Genomic DNA, 16,818 nt, shown 5'->3' with positions numbered 1-16,818 from the left:
CACATGTTAAGAGAGCTGAGTAGTGTCCCCACCTGCCACAGGTGGCCAAGACAGCACAGGTGGAGGCAATGGAGACTGGGGCAGCACAAAAGGAGCACACCACACCCCTTCCCACACCCCTTCCCACACCAAGATGGTTCCAATACTTGCAGCATTACATGGTCTGGAGGACATGATTGCATTGCTGCACCAACAACAACAGGCAGCACAGAGGAGATGCAGGGGGAGGAGTATGGCGATACTGGCCCAGCAAGCCACACCAGTGCACCCAGTCATACCACAGAGGCAGCCAGCAATCCCCAGGATTCTAGCCATTCCATTCAACCTAACCCCTGAGCAGATACACACCCTGTGCCGCCTGGACCGGGATACCATCACCACCATAGTGGACATGAATCACAACGACATAGTGAGCCACATACACATCCGTACTGCCATCCCCCCTCTACTGAAGGTGGTAACTGTGCTCCACTACCTGGCCACAGGCACCTACCAGCATACGGTAGGGCAGATGCATGGCATTTCACAACCAGTATTCACACGCACGCTGACCCAGGTGCTCGATGCGCCCCTGAAGCACACCAGTGAACACATATCCCTGCCACAGACAGCCCAGGAGATCTCCAACGACAAAGTTGGCATCTATTCACTGGCATGCATCCCAAGTAGCATCGGGGCAATCGACTGTACCCATGTGGAAATGGTGCCCCCACATCACAATGAGGCTGTCTACCGAAACAGAAAGCATTACCACTCCATCAATGTCCAAATGGTATGTGACTCAAAAAAGAGAACAACACATTGTCTTGACCGATACCCCTGATCAACCCATGAATCAATGGTCCTGCGGAACTCAATGATACCACGCAACAGGCAGCGCCATGCTAGACAAAGTTTGTGGCTAGTTGGTGAGTAGCAGGGCAGGCACATGGCAGTGTAATTTGGGGTGTGTTTGGGGGGGGGAGATGCATACTCCAACTGGTTGTGGACTGTCGTCCATACAATAAAGGGACATACAGATGTACGCCAATGTCCACCAACGCAGCACACAATGGAGAGGACATGAAACCCCATGTAAGTAGTAAACTGCACAACAAAGACATCAATCCATAACGCAATACATGACACATCTATCCACATGCACATTGCACGTCATACCATACCCTACATGACACAAAGCTGCTACATGCAGCCAATATGCATAATGCAAATGTGCGTTGAACAACATCACAACAGATATGCGCCCTTGAGTGCATGCAAAGGGATCACCTGTAGCCATTGTACAGAACCACACCTGTACACCTCTACTGATGTGCCGCTTCACAGCATGGGGACATTGGAATCATAATGCCAGTACACTAGCAGTGTCATACAAAGGTTGCATGGGCCCAGGAACACCTAGGACCTATCCACACCCAGGACATTGGAAATACAGCCGGAGGCATGCATGGTGCACGTCCACTTGCAGGGACTAGCTTACCTTCTCACATTGGAGTTTACTTATCGTCTCCATGCATGCTGGGAATCGTGGATGCTAATCAGAATGCTAACAGAATTAGTGTGAAATGTCCAGGTTGCAATTGAGGTGACCAGTAACAAGGCCCCATTGTTCCAGCCATGCAGGTGATGCTGGCTATCCCCTGAAGAGTTGGCTCCTTACCCCTATTCGGAACCCACAGAACAAGCACGAAGAGGAATAGAACCTTGCACAGAACCGTACCCACGTCGTGATTGAGCAGGCATTTGGCCTTCTGAAGACACGGCTCCGGTGCCTAAACTGGCCGGGTGAGGCTCTCCTGTACGGCCATGACAAAGTGCCGAAGATAAGCATGGCATGTGTCATGCAGCATAATATGTGTATCAGACGGAATGTGTCTATGCCCCCTGACATTGACATGCAACCACCTGATGAAGATGATGTTGATGGGGATGAGGATGGGGGAAATAGGCCACCAGGACATGCAAATGGCGATGGCCAGGAGGGACACGATGTGCATCAGCATCTGATTTATCAAATATTCTGAGAGACAAGGGTCAACTATTTTGGATGGAGATGGGTATTGTTGCCCTGCTGTATGTGGTGAGGCGCACAATGGACCCTGTCCCCAGTAAAGTACACATACACAATGATGAAGACCAAGCCTGTGTCTCAACTTGTCAACAGTGTATTATGATTAATTCGTGAACAAAAAGTGCATGGCCCCAACTGTGCAAACACCCTTTCCCCCTCCCCCCACAACACTCCCAAAAACACCCTTTCCCCCTCCCCCCACAACACTCCCAAAAACACCCTTTCTCCCCTCACCCCACAACACCCCCATGTGTGGCTTGTAGTGTGTAGGTGTCGTGCTGCACATGTGCCCGCTAGTTCTTGCATGCCCTACTTCTCATGGGCTCCACCGCCATTGGGAGGTTGGGATGGCGTGCGCCTCATGGTGCGCAAGGAGCGGCGGCAGGGGCTTGTCTGACGTGAACTCGCAGAGGAGGAGGTGCCCGGTTGATCCTGTGGTGGGGGGGATATTGTCACTCCATAGCGTCCGCTATGCATGTGAGGACCTGCCTCATTTGGGCCATCTCCTCGCATAGCCTGTTTGTGCAGGCCTCCATGCCCTCTCTTGTCTGGCTTGCATTCGCCCTAACCTCCTCCCTCAGATGGGCTGCCTCTTCCACATGCTGGCCAACCAGCGCTGTTATTTCCACCTGCCTCTGGCTGATGGTTGACAGGTCATGGCGACTGCGTCCAGCTCTTGGGGTGGCTGCTGCGCCCTGGTCCATGCCTCGGTCATCAGGTGAGGACACCTGAGGGCTCCAGCGCCCTTCCAGATTGTCCATGACTACTTGATTGCGATGGTGGCCGGGGGCTTGGCTGAATGGATTGCGGGGGGCTGGTGGTCTGCCTTTGCGTTTCAAGGTCAATGGTCTCCTCAACGTCCGACAGCGGCGCGGTGGCTGCTGCCTCACCAGTGGAACTGGTGGCAGCAGAGAGCGGGCCCTCCGTGCTTGTTTCCAATGATGGGGGGAACACTGCCGTGGGTGCAGCAATTGTAGCAGCCGTGGCTTCAGGCCGTGTTGAACTGGCGCTCTTGCTGCCTTTACCCCTCTGCTGGTGCTCACTCCTCCCTGTGCCCCTTGAGGTGGTGGCGGTGTCCCCTGTCTCCTGTGTCCTGGCCTTTTTCTTGGCTGGGGGAGCATGTGTCACAGTGCCCTGTTCAACACTGTCTGTCTGTGATTCTGTGGGGGACAAAAATAGGGAATATCATCGGTGATGGTTCTACGTGCCTTATGCAGAATGATTACATCATGCCTCTCTATGCATTGGGACCTCTTTAGTTGGGAATCCGGTAATGGGGATCCCGGGAGGGTCATGCATGAATGGGTCCGTGTTGCACGTGTATGTGGTGATGCGTGCATGTGTGTGTGTTGGGGTGTGACACTCACATTGGCAGGGTTGTGTGCATGTATGTTTGTGGCTGGGTCCATGGGCTGGTTCTGGACTCAGATTTGGGGGGCCCCTCACCCTTCACAGTGCATTGTTTAATGTGTACACTCACCTCCATCTGATGAAGTGGGCGCACCACGCTCCATGTCTCCGACTCACTCAATGGATTCCATGCCAATTGTGCTGGCGCAGGTCTCCTCCCACCATCAGAGTTTTATTGGTGAATCAGCGCCACCTCCTGTGGCCATAGCCAGGTTGCGATTTGCAGCCAGAATGCTGCAGACCCGGAGCTGTAGATCGTCCCACCGCTTTCTGCAGTCCTTGACAGTGCCGGTGGTGGTGCCCACCGCACTGACTTTGTGGGCAACCTCAGCCCAGATGGCCTTCTTCTTCACGAGGGTCTCACGCCGCATGTCATTGGCGAAAATAACATTGGCATTTGCGGCAAGGGTCTCAGTTAAGATGATCAGCTCCTCGCTGGGTTAATTTTTCTTTGCGCTGCCGATCTGCGTCTTTCTTGATGGCCTTTGGCATCTTCAGGGTATCCGGGATGATTTGGTGTTGGAGTCGTGTGGAAACAGGTCCTGGCTGCTGAGGATGGCAATGGATTGTGTTTTTAAAGATGGCCACCGTGCTCTTTCCCGTTCCTGTGCGATGACGCTATTTCCGGTTCCGCAATTTTACGGTCACCGCTAATAGCGGTGATCGCTAATAGCGGCCTCCGCTATTAGCAGTGACCGCTATTTGCATGTCGCGGGAGGTCGGAAGTGCTATCAGCGCTTTTGTCGAAGACGGTAAGGGACTTTTTGAGGTCTTTTGCGGCATGGCGGTAGGGTAATTCCGGCATGGCGCTGTGCTCGTGTCCGCGTACTCGTAATGCCACGCTATTAGCGGCATCATGCAAAGCCGGACACGTTAATAGCGCCATGCCGGTAATGGCCGGATTTTACCGAATAGCATGTAATGAGGCCTGTCTTTGTCCTACTCTCTAAGTAATCCTATCCATACACTGGTAACTTGTTTAAGACTGTCAGAATTCTTTGTGCCTCCTGTCCTTGATCTCCAAGCATTAGCACAATTCTTCCATTCATTTCTGTCTTACATAGATCCTTTAGTCATATTTTGAATAATATAAGTAATTCCCACATAGAGCTGAACGCGGGGGGAAAAGGTTAACTTTGCAAATTAACCTTGGAACGTACTATGTCTTTCTTTAACAGCCTAGTCTTGATCATCTAGTTTAAGTAAAACTTGTCCTTTCTTTCCTTTTTAAACCAATTTTCTCTCTTAACTGCTTTATTTTCCCAAAACCGAATCTCCTGCCACATTAAAAATCTCATCCATTCATTGAGCTAGAGTCACTCTTTCACTTCTATATTATCCCTGTCATGTGCATTTACCACCCAGCCTAAAAACCGCATTCCGATTCTGTCTATTTCACCCATCTTTAAAAAAAAAAAGTTTTGACATTTAAAACTGCAAAAAGAGCAAAATGCTACTTTTCAACGTGTGAATTTGGCTGCACTGTGTTCTTACTTTCACGTTGCTTTGTGAACTGTATGCTGTTTGTTGATACCTTGCCTTGTAGTTGCTAGTGATATTACATTCCTGATACTGTGATTATTCATATTTACCTCATTTTTTCAACTGCATGCTAAATTAATTATTTTCAATTCCGAGTGTCATTTTATGCAATTTCAAAGGGTTTTTAAATCTTATTTCCTGAGGGAAGGTTGGATTTGAATTCTGTTTGCTGCCTAATATCCCTGACTCCTTGCTGCTCCTTTCTATCCACTCAAAATTCGATTGATTGGGGTTTGAGGGAGCATTGCAGGGGGAAATTGTAACTCGGATGCTATCTACCCAAACAGTAAAATTGCTTCTATTCATCTGGGCTTTGGATATGTTCTAGAAGAAGTTCAAAGTAAGTGTATTTCATCAATCATTTTGTAATTATCACCCCGTTGGTGATTGCTGCCCAATATTACAAATTGTGTGATTTCATTTGAATTTTAAAATAAATAAATATTGTGTTTCCACCCACCGGCCTGGATCATGGTCCATAGTGACCCGGGGTATTTGTAAAACGGGGTGTGAAATGGGTTTGGTGCCAGCTCAATCCAAATTTGTAGAAAATAAAGAAAAAGCATTCCAATTGAGCGCTACATCCAAGGCTAAGAGCAAGAGTCCTGGTCCGGTGTGTGACGCCCGATTGGAATCCTTTACAAAATGGATGGGGGGCATCTCATGTACCCCTTCCTAGGGGCAGACATCTGCCCTCAGGGAGGGCTACATGGACATGCCCCCCATACACTTAGGGTGGGGGGAGAGAGCCACCCCCCTTTCAATGCACACAAAATCCTGGTGGTCTAGTGGGCCCCCCAGGCCCTCATACCCCCAACCAAATCTTTTTATATATGTTTTTCTTTTTTTGTTTTACCCCTTTCCTAGAGGCAGATGGGCACATGTAAACGTATTGCCCAATATTTCTGGTGGCCTCTCCCCCCACCCTAAATGGATGGGGGGCATCTCGTCTGCCCCTTCCTAGTGTCTTCCTAGTGCCAGAAATCTGCCCCCAATTAGGGCTACATAATGTGCCCCATCCTCTTAGGGTGGGGGAGAGAGCCACCCCCCCTTTGAAGGCACAAAAAACATGGTGGCCCCCCACGGTCCTCCCCATTCACACCTAAAACAAGTTATATTTTATATTTTTTTTTGTTTTGCCCCTTTCCTAGGGGAGGGCAAAATGTACTGCCCCAGGCTCTGGGAGGCATGTGCCAATATTTCTGGTGGCCTCTCCCCCCACTCCAAATGGATGGGGGGCATCTCATGTACCCTTTCCTAGGGGAAGACATCTACCCCCAAGGAGGGCTACATGGTGTGCCCCCATCCACTTAGGGTGGGGGAAGAGGGCCACCCCCCCATTGAAGGCGCAAAAAATCCTAGGGGGTCTAGTGGGTCCCGGTGCCCCCCAACCCCCACCCAAATCTTTATATATATATTTTTTATTTTTTTTTATTTTTCCCTTGGGGAAGATGGACACCCATCTGCCCCCAGGGGGGCCAAATACTTATGGCCCAGGCTTAGAGCCGGGGGAGAAGGGCTTCTTACTGTAAGCAGCCCCCTCCCCCCATGCCACAAACAGATTCCTGGTGGTCTACTTGCGTTGCTGGGCGCAGATTGAGCGCTCTGCACCCGATCCTTGGCCAGCAATGCATCAAAAAAATGTGTCTTTGGAAAGGGGAGAATCTCCTCTTCCCAACGACACCTCCATCGATCTGAACGGCATAATAGCCATTCAGATCAAGGGGGAGAAAGGTGGAGACTCACCTTTCATTTTTACAGTGGTAGTCCGAAATGGCTGCCGCAGTGAAAATTACTTTCAGTTGCATTAGGCATGCCGACATGAAACTGAAAGAAATCCAAGCAGGGATTGCACAAACCGGGGGTTGGCTATCTCGTCCTTGGCACTGCAAACATATTGTCAAGGTCTTGTCCTTGCCACTTAAGGGGTTAAATCACACTCCTTTCGTGTGTGTGTTTTTATTTCCTTTGTTATCATCACTTGGTTTTCCCAATTCTAAGGCACTATACAGCACAGTGTGTTTGCCAATGGTAGATCATTTGTGCTTTCTGTGTGGGAACTCTGCCTGATTAGTAAATTGTTAATGGCTTGGGGCACAGTTATGTTCTGCATTCTCACTGAGCTGTTGCTTTTGGCCCATGTACAGCCTTCTAACCAGTCAGATATATTTCAAAATCAAGGCCTTGCGAAACCTGAATGCCAGACAGTTACTAATGACAATACCATATTTACACCTACTGCAAAACGAATTACAATTATTGAATCACCTTTGAAAGACAAAGCAAGCATGCAATCTTCCATCCCAAAGATGCCGACGAAGTGTGATCTTTCTCAATCTCCCATGATGTTTTCACCCACAGCCCCCGAGTCATCAGCCTTGTCTTTTGTCTTTTCTTCAGCCAACCCCTAGACGGAAGTCTGCTTCACATGGGGTCCCCAGAAGACCTGCCAAGGGCACTTTTTCAGTGAGTTTAGAAATTACTTTGCAATCAATGACTGCAGCCTTATTTTCACTAAATAAACTGTATGAGTCCCTGGACACAAAATTGAATGCCCAGCACTTATTATTGGCTCAGGCAAATAAAAGCCCATTGTTTGCACTGCAAAGCCCACCCGGTGAAGACCAAATATTTAGTGGCTGAACCGGTGTCACAGTTGAAGCAACCCACTTACAGACAAGATGTTTTACATATTGATTGCTCCTCAAGTCAGCAATTCCAGCTGCTGCAAACCAAAGAGAAAGACCCCACCCCAAAGCCTCTGGAATTGACGAATTTAATGACCTGAATTAATGATTTAACAAATGCCTCTGTTACTTGTACTTCAAGCAATCTGGATGGTGCACTTTGTCCAGTAGGGCAGCCTTGCCAAAAGAAAAAAAAGGCAAAAGTAAAGAATATTGTACATGTAAATAGTAGACCCCAGAGCATCATCTTGGTGAAAAGTGATGATGGGTCTATCCAGGAAAAGGTGCGAAATGAAAAGACTGCCGCTCAAAATTATGCAGTTTTTAATCCTAAAAAGGATAAGGTGCCCCCGAGACAATTAAAAATGAAGACCAAAAATATCAAATCCAGTGCAGTGAACAAGCCTACCGTTGTCCAAAGATTAATTGGCAAACTAACTTTACCTAACACTGCGGCTTATGTGGCGCGTGTAGCCATAGTTAATAAATACCAAAATAAAGTATCTCAGAGACTAGTGCTCAACAACTGATGCAAGGTGTAAAGCTATATCCTAACCATATGATGACACAGTTAATTCTGCAATGCCGGCAGCATCCTTATCCGAATTACGATCTTAAATCGACAGTCAGTAATAAATATCTTGGTGGAAATTCCGGCTCTAGAAGATGTGGTCTTGAGTTATATTGACCAAATTGAATTTCTCCATGATTATGACCTTACCGTCGTTAAGTTATGGATGAGATCAGCCCTGGTGAGAAACACCTTATGGCTGGCTTGTCATGAACTTTATCATCTGGGCTTCCTGCTGCTTAATCCTTCTAATCTAGAGCAGCAGCGAGTCGCAGGACGGGATAACCCCCCCGCCCCATTATCTATGGTTAATACCCGACTAGATGTGAAAATCCCGGATGGTAGAAAGAAGCAACGTTAGCTCCCTAACCTTGAGGATAAATGTGTGCTGGTCTCTTGGAACACTAGGGGTTTAAACTTGTAACCAATACTGTGAATAACCTCATGGAGGAATACCATATTGTGGCCTTGCAAGATATTTGTCTTTATAAGCCACCGTTTTGGGATTCCCACACAGTTGCCCTAATACCTGCCATACCCCTAATTCGAAGTAGCCCCATGGCTGGACTAATTGTGGCGGTTACATCTTCCTCCAATTTAACACTTGAACCCTGGGCTTCCCCGAACAGTTTGCTTCAAATTGTTAGGATATGGTCGTCTGATTCTGTAACTGTGGTAACCAATGCATACTGGAACCATGATAGAATTGCGGATGATGCCTTTCTGATGCATTAGAAGATCCCCTGAATCTGACCCTACTTGATTGCCTTTGTGAACAAGTCATTTTGGTGGGATATTTTAATGTCTCATGTATCCCGCAGGCCGATAAAACGATGACTCCCTTTGCGGCTAAATTTAATACATTAATGCAGGGGTGGCATAGGCATAGGCTCAATGAATGTGTAATGGGGACATCCCTGCCTTAAATACCTGACATAGAGGGAAGCAGGTGGCATTAATTGTATATATCTTTATGGATAGTAGTCTGTTTAACAGTGTACATAAGTTTCACATTGTCAAACAAATCTTTATTGATCATGATATTTTGGAGGTTAGTTGGTTGTGGTTTAATCCATCAAGATGATCAAATCTGTCATTAGCCAGAGGGATAAAGTTAAATCATGCCAAGAATAAACTTTGTTGGACCCTTGCTTCCCTGAAGGATTTTAGCTGTAAACTCGCAATTCATGATAGTACACCTATTGGTGGGTTATGCTGCTCCTTATATGTGGACATTATGCAAACACTTTCAATAGAGATAAAGCTATCTACAAAATCAGGGAAAACAAATCTCCATGTGTATGACTTGGAACTGGCAGCCCTCAAATCTCTTTATAGAGCTGATAAAAGAACTGTGAGCCTACTCTTTGGTTTGAGTAGGATATCATGATTAAGAACCCTAAACAAGAACTGGTTGAAGGCTAGGAAAGCTCTTCTTTTACAACATGATGCAGAACTGATGCTAGAGGCCAATAAGAACTCGGCCTGAATCTGGACAATTTTGAATAGGGTCTATGGTGGTTTGCAGATTTCTGCACAAGTAAATATGGTTCCAGAAGAAACCTGGGAAAGTTTCTATAAAACAATGTATGCCATGACCCTTTTGAGCAATGCCTTTGATATGCATTATTCCTTGCAGAGTGACCAATTATGCTTTGACTTAGATGACCTTCTTTTTTTCATTTCTAAGCTGTCATCTTCTAAAACCCCAGGCCCTGATGCGCTATCAAATTATATGATCAAGCAAAATCCTACGGCTTAGGCCCATATATTGTTGACCATCTTTATCCAAACAGTCAGGACTGACATGCTACCCCCCACCCCTCTGGAGAAAGTCAATTGTTATACCAATCTATAAGAGGGGAGCTAGAGCCAACTCTTTGAACTATGGGCCGACTACTTTGTTGGACATCCCAGGCAAGCTCTTTGTGAGAATCATCTTGCGAGACCTAAATGTAGGCCGGATAGCTACAAATGGTGAGATCCTAATCAGACCGGCTTCTTGCTGGGTATGAGTATAGCGATAAACGTGCATACTTTACAGGTGATAAAAGGTAATGAATTGAATAAACAACAGCTAGTCTATGTGGCCTTTATCGATTTTCAGGCCGCGTTTGACTCGGTGTGTAGAGTCTTCTTGCTTAGCACACTGCGTAAAGCAGCCTCACCAGACTATCTACTTTATTGGATCAGAGAGCTACACTCTCAGATCTCAATCCAGATTAGGCTTTCATTAGATGGCAATTTATTGGAACCTGTGCTAACTTTTAGAGGATTAAAACAGAGCTGTGTGTTGGCATGCACCTTGTTTAAGTTTTTTGTTCTAATATGCCCCAAGATTTTATAGGACTTGTTTCTGATTCCCCCGAGGTTGGGAGGGGTTTTGCCCCTCTGGTTGTTTAACGCTGACGAGCTGGTGTTGCTGGCCAAGACTCCCAGGGGGCTGAACGCCCTCCTTATCCAGTTGGGAATTTAAGTTGAAAAAAACAATAAATCAGTCTAAGTGTAAAGTCATGATCTGGGATGTAAGTCGTAGAGGGGCACGGAAGGCTTTCTCTTGGCTCTTGCAAAATAATAAATTAGAAGTGGTCCAGGAATACAAATATCTTGGAATAATTGCCCACCATAGGGATCTCCCCTATCATTAGGACCTGGACCGAAAATTGAAGACAGGTATTGGTCAAGCTTGTGTTATACTGAGGCGGTATAGCAAATTTTCACGTGTGCCTGTGATTACCTTTTTTAAACAAAAGGTAACGCCAATTCTTACCTATGGTTCTCAGACAAGAGATCGTCCAACCGAATCCTCCTGGCAGCAGTTAGAACCTTGTTTTTGGAGGGCTATTCTGGGTTTGCCGCAGGGAGTTTCTATGTGATTAATATGACATGAAATGGGCATGACTTCTCTGTACGCGTCATATTGCTGTAAGGTGATCCCTTTACAGGAAGTATTTAATGGCCACAAATGCACCTACAATCTTAACTGTTTTGGCTAAATATGTCCTAGTTACACATTATGTTAAAATCGCGGCATGGAGAGAGAGTGCCAAGAAGATTTTAGAACAATTAGGGATGTCTGAAAACACCTTATTTACCAACCCAAATAAGGTGAAGGGCAAACTTTGGTTACAGGATTGGATTCGGACAGGGGAGAGATGTCAGCTCCTCAAATTATTTGAGGTGCAGCCTTTCGCCGTGAAGAAATTAAATGGAGCCGAGTAATATGCGATCGAATTCCCAGACCCTAAATTAAGAACATTGTATATGAGAATAAGATTTAATTTGTGGCATACTAAAGAGATCCTGTTTTCTAGAAATTTGATTGATGACAACCATTGTCATTTTTTGTTCTGAGGTCACAAAAAAAGAAACTCTGTAGCACCTGATAGCCGAATGTCCGGTATTATTGTCAACGAGAGTGACATTTTTTAAATATATACTCCCTGAAAATAGAATGCTGGACTCAGATATGCTTTGGAAATTACTCAGCTCGAACTCTAGAGTGAATGTAGCCATGGTCAATTTTGTTCAATCTCTTAATTTTTTTGATCAGCGCAATTGATTCATTGAAACCGTATGTCATGTATGGAAATGACCTCTGATCTTATATTCTATTTACACTCTGGAATAACATTAGATATAAAAAACCGAAGCTTTTTGATCATTAATAATTTGCAAAAGGTCTAGTTTCAAATAATGAAAAATGTTAACCTTTTTATGATCAGGAGTAAGTCATGGAGCACATATTAATTAAGCTCTATCACCTTTTGTGTTTTGTATGCATTGATTCTTTTTTCTTTTGCCCCAATTCCCCAATAGGGGAGAATCAAAATCCTAAAGATCATGAATGATGTGATGTAAATATATGATGTTGTTGTAATGATGTAATGAGAGCTGTTGTAAATACGAATTGAAGAGAATGAATGAAAATAGATGTATTTTGGTATATGTAAAAAATGTCCTCTTTTGAAAATGTAAAACATTTGAAAGGCTGATTCTCAGCTAAATCAAATAAAAAAATAATAATAAAAAAATATATATCAAAAGTAATAGACAGTGAGCAGCACCGCAAAAGATCTGCAGGTTTCTTGAATTAATGTAAAGGCAGTGTTTGTCAATTTAACGAGTGTTCAGATGGGTACTTAACACACACTCATCCTCTGCCCACATCCTGCCTATCGACATATCTGCACTCAAACAAAGCACTCCCACAAAGCGTGCATGTAAATGCACATGGGCTGCTATATTTGTAGGTGCTTATAGATAGTGGGTGGAGTCATATGGCACAAAGTGTGTAGAAACACCAAATTACAAGTTTTCCTCGTTGTTTAGGCAAATATCTAGCGCAGATACAAGCTGGAAGAAGAAAGTCCAAATTAAAATTATACTCTACTCAAAGTTTGTAGTACATGAGTCTCTCAGAACTTTAGAGTCCATGGGTCATACCAGCCTCCAGCAGGGGTTCAGTGCATATCTGCACTCAAACAAAGCAGTCCTACGAAGCATGCATGCAAATGCGCTTGGGCTGCTATATTTGTAGGTACTTATTGGTAGTGGGCAGAGTCAAACCACACAAAGTGAGTAGAAGCACCAAATTACACATTTACCTTCTTGTTTAGGCAAATATCTAGAGCAGATACAATCGGTCTCCAGCAGGGGTCCAGTGCATATCTGGACTCAAACAAAGCACTCCCACAAAGGGCACAGATTAAGTTGGTTGAAGACCTTGTGAGGGAAGTTGTGGAGGTTTGCATTTGCCCTTCCTCAATCACTTTTAATATAGGCAATTGGAATGGAACTCGGTCTAACCTCTTTGTCTACTACCTTGAAAATGAAAAGCTGTTTACTGTATGTTAAGATACTGGCAAGCAAAAAGAACTCTATACATTGTTATGTTTTGGAAATGTGTAACCTTTCTAAGGCTAGCAATCCACTATTGTGTGGAAATAAGACTTCCTGTACACATTTCCTGAATATAATAGGATGAACTTTTGATATCTCTATGAATTATACTGATTTCAGGAAACAGTTGTTTGAAAAGGCACATAGTCGGGATCGCATAGTTAACATTGGTTTTCTTGCGAAGAAAAACAAATTGTCAGAATATGCAAGAGAGGGATTTCCTTATGTGATCCAATTTAATTATCTGGTTCATACTATTGATCTGAGATTAAGCACTTTCATCATGAAGTTGAGGTTTTGAGGTTTAATGTCCTTCCTTTGCTCATGATAACTCTGGGCCTAGGGATATGTTTTATACAGATTGCCTATGTAGATTATGCAAAAAGTAACTGGAAACTACAAGGTATCTTTTAACCCAATGCACTACACTTATTACTCTATATTCGACTTTATATGTTGGTCATGTGGATGATGTCATAAATATTGTCACACCCAAATTTTGGTCAATTGTCATAGTGGGCCAACTCAAGGGTGTTACTGAATGCAGTTTTACTGATCCTTAATAGATCTGGCATGACGTGCACATTTTAATTCTCACCATTTCTGATAATGTATCACTTTTTAGGTAAAATTGATGAATTAACATTGTTTTAACATGTTTCTTTTATACACTGGATAATGTTAATGATAGTAATCTTTTATGGACATGTTAATTCTATATAATTGTGCAAAGGATATATTTTAACCAAGTATACAAACACAATAAAAAAGAAATAGACTCTGCCAGCTCTATCATGACAGCAACAAAAGCATCATTGTTTATTTATTAAAAAAAAACAATACACCGAGCAGAGGTGGGTTTGCACATTCAGATAAAGTCCCCTGGCTGACTAAAAAGGTCTGATTCATCTCCAAGACAGAGGATGATTTGCTCGGAGAATGCATGGGGAGGTGCCCATGGCCACCTTTACTTAACCACTGTCATGTACCAGGGGACAAACTTATTTAAGATAATGGCAATTTTAAAGAAAACACCCAGACCTTGGAGCACCCCAAGAATTTCCATGTACATTAGTTCCACCAATCCTGACGCTCAGGGATGACCTAGACTTCCCCTTTGGGCAAAACTACAGAGGTGAATATAATAATTGCTGTCCTCCCTCCTCAAATTATGCAGGAGCCCGAAGCTCCCAATAACCACATTCAAAGTCCCTGATGAAGTACAAGATTGTTACACAGCATGGCTAACATTTAATGTCACAACACTGAAACACATTAAACAGCCCTTGTTACCACTGCCAAGAACCCCGTGGAAAAGGAAGCCATACTTCAAATGCCCAGAATATTTTCCCTGAGACTTCTGTTCACTATTTACCTGCAACATTTCTACTCATGATGCTTTCAAGCAGAGAAGGGTTAAAGATACTTTTAAAGGATTTACCAGTGGAGGTGGAAGAACATCTAGATGTTGTATTAGTGTCTGAGGAGGAGGTCAGGAAACATGAGGAGGTAGTGAGAAGGGTAAATATGGAACGTCCGAAAAGGAGGATTAGAGAGTGTGTGGCTGGCCGTATGTAGGTGTTAGAGGCAGGGAGAGGACCAAGAATCTACATGGGGATCAGAGAGATCAAAGAAGAGCACTCAGACCAAGACCCTGGAGGGAATGGATGAACTCATTAGAGACCCTCCTCCAATGTTCTACAAAATATCAGCAGACCAGCTGCTTGAATAATCTGAGAACTCGAAGGGGATGAGTCTTCAAGACAGAAAGCATCAAGAAAGTGTCAATTCTTCTACACAAAGTGACATTGAGAAGAAGGGTCTGGGGAACACTAAAACCTGACATGACAGAGGCACAGCGTGTAAGACACATTAAAACACCTAAGTAAAAGAGGCCATGGGTGAAGGAACCCTTAAATCCAGGCCAGAGAAGATAAAACCCAGAGAGCCGCATATATGGGACCTAGAAGACTTGAAGATGATCATTTCTGATGATAGGCATGAGCGACTGTGTAAGACGCGCTATCCACAGAATTGGGTTATCCTCAGATGCTGAGATTGTGAGGTATTTACTCCCCATGTGTTGTTTTGGCCCATTCTGTGTAAGATTATTCCAAATAAAAAATACCAGTTTCTTGCAGTCTCTGTTTTCTTGTACATTGTTTTCTCATGGCAAAATACCACCATGTTCAATGAGCATTAGCGTCATGACCACTTTAATCTGCCAGTTATTGGTGTCACTATTGATTTCATTCTTGCTCGTTACCCAACAAAAAGCTACAAGTGTAGCATTTCCTATATCCCACTACAGGATACGTCACTGTGAGCTATACTCAGTCATGATTCTCAGCTACTTCTATTTACCACATGTTATTGTTCAGCATGGGTGGCTCAGGATATAGGGATTTACACCTTAGGAAATGAGGTTTAGCATCAGTTTCTCCTTTTAAAAGAGAACATCTTGAACATGAGCCACATGTGCTAGACACATAGGTGCAGTTTAGAGAGAGAGTAGTTTTTAGAATCAGGAGATGCATTATGGGAAGCAGGATTCCAGGGAAGAGCATACAAGATGTGGGCAACCTGCAGCCCTTAACATTTATTGGCCTATGATTGCCATGATCCCATACCATTGACTATGCTGGATAGAGCTGTTGGAATTTGCAAGCCAAAATATATGTTACCAACTACCGTGACAGAAGGTCACAAGTAGGATAAATGGCCACTGCCCAAACAATGGTAACAGCTGGTGCCCCCAATTCTTCATCAAAACAGTAGGTAGAAAAGGGCAGCAAAAACCATAAACAGGAGATAACAGGGACTAGGAAGCTAGAACCTAAATCAAGTCACTAGCCATCAGTCGAGGTGGTAGAGCTGGTACACTAGATAGCATTTATTTTTAATTCTGTGTGGGTGTAAAAAGAGTGCTCAGATCTAAGGTGGTCAAAATCCTAAAGGACAACCACTATGATCATCATATGAAGAAAGGAACCCCATAAATCCACATGATTAAGTCAATGAATGCACAACGTACCTCTCGAGCAACCACAAAGACCTCCATGTGGAACAGCATAACACGTGTCTCTACCAGTAGATGTACCTGACAGCATCTACCTTGGCTAGGAAAAGGAGAGAGAGAGGAAAGGTCACACCCAGGTTCTTGTAACTTGCTACACAATCCTCAAGGTAAAAATAAGATCTTTGGAGTTTGTCCTTAAGCAGGTAGGTGCAGGTCATATGCACCAACATAACCTGGGTGAGCTAGTGTTTAGGAACATTTGTAATCGCTATGGCCATTACGCAAATACCACCTTGCTGCATGTTATAATGCAACTAGAGTTAAAAGAGCCCTATGAAATTAGTTTTAAAAAATAACATATAGTTTCTTGCTCAAGAATTGACTATGAGGTTATTCACGGCCACAATCAAAGCTGTATGGATCATAATCCATTGGATTGGTGTGTATGTTGCACCCTTGTTTTGGCTGGATTCCACCTGACATCGTCAGTGGGCCCTCTCCATTTATGCATACATGCTATCATGCTGTTACTTAGGTCTGCCTGTCACAACGTCTGTGTGCTCCCTAAATGCTGCCACACTCTGTACGTTTTCTACAATGGATCCTGGCCCCACCT

This window comes from Ambystoma mexicanum, chromosome 9, assembly GCF_040938575.1.
Source record: "Ambystoma mexicanum isolate Mex_15411 chromosome 9, UKY_AmexF1_1, whole genome shotgun sequence".
Classification (NCBI taxonomy): domain Eukaryota; kingdom Metazoa; phylum Chordata; class Amphibia; order Caudata; family Ambystomatidae; genus Ambystoma; species Ambystoma mexicanum.
Note: the sequence above shows the minus strand (reverse complement) of the source record.